We start from the raw sequence: 362 nt of genomic DNA on the forward strand, positions 1-362 counted from the left end.
GGAGCGGGGCGGGGACGAGTGTTGCACCAGAACCGGGCACCGCGCACCCGGACCGGGCACTGGACCCTGCGCACCCCCCGCCTACCCCGGCTCCTGCAGAAGCGCAGCAGCAGCAGCAGCCCCAGACAACCGCAAGCCCGGTGGCACCTCCCGGCTCCGGCGAGTCAGCTCAAACCAGGATCCACGCAGCGTCCCCGCGCGTTTATTTCCCACTCACGCTTTTGCTAGGGACACGTCTTACTGAGGCTTCCCCACGCTCTCCGGGCTCTGGGCACAGCCTGCCAAAGGCCACCGAAGAAGCTGCATCTGGAACTGAACCGTCAGCGGAACCCGGTGGGGACATCGACACCCCGACGGTGCAG

Source organism: Buceros rhinoceros, unplaced genomic scaffold (genome assembly GCF_000710305.1).
Source record: "Buceros rhinoceros silvestris isolate BGI_N320 unplaced genomic scaffold, ASM71030v1 scaffold15944, whole genome shotgun sequence".
NCBI classification, from domain to species: Eukaryota; Metazoa; Chordata; class Aves; order Bucerotiformes; family Bucerotidae; genus Buceros; species Buceros rhinoceros.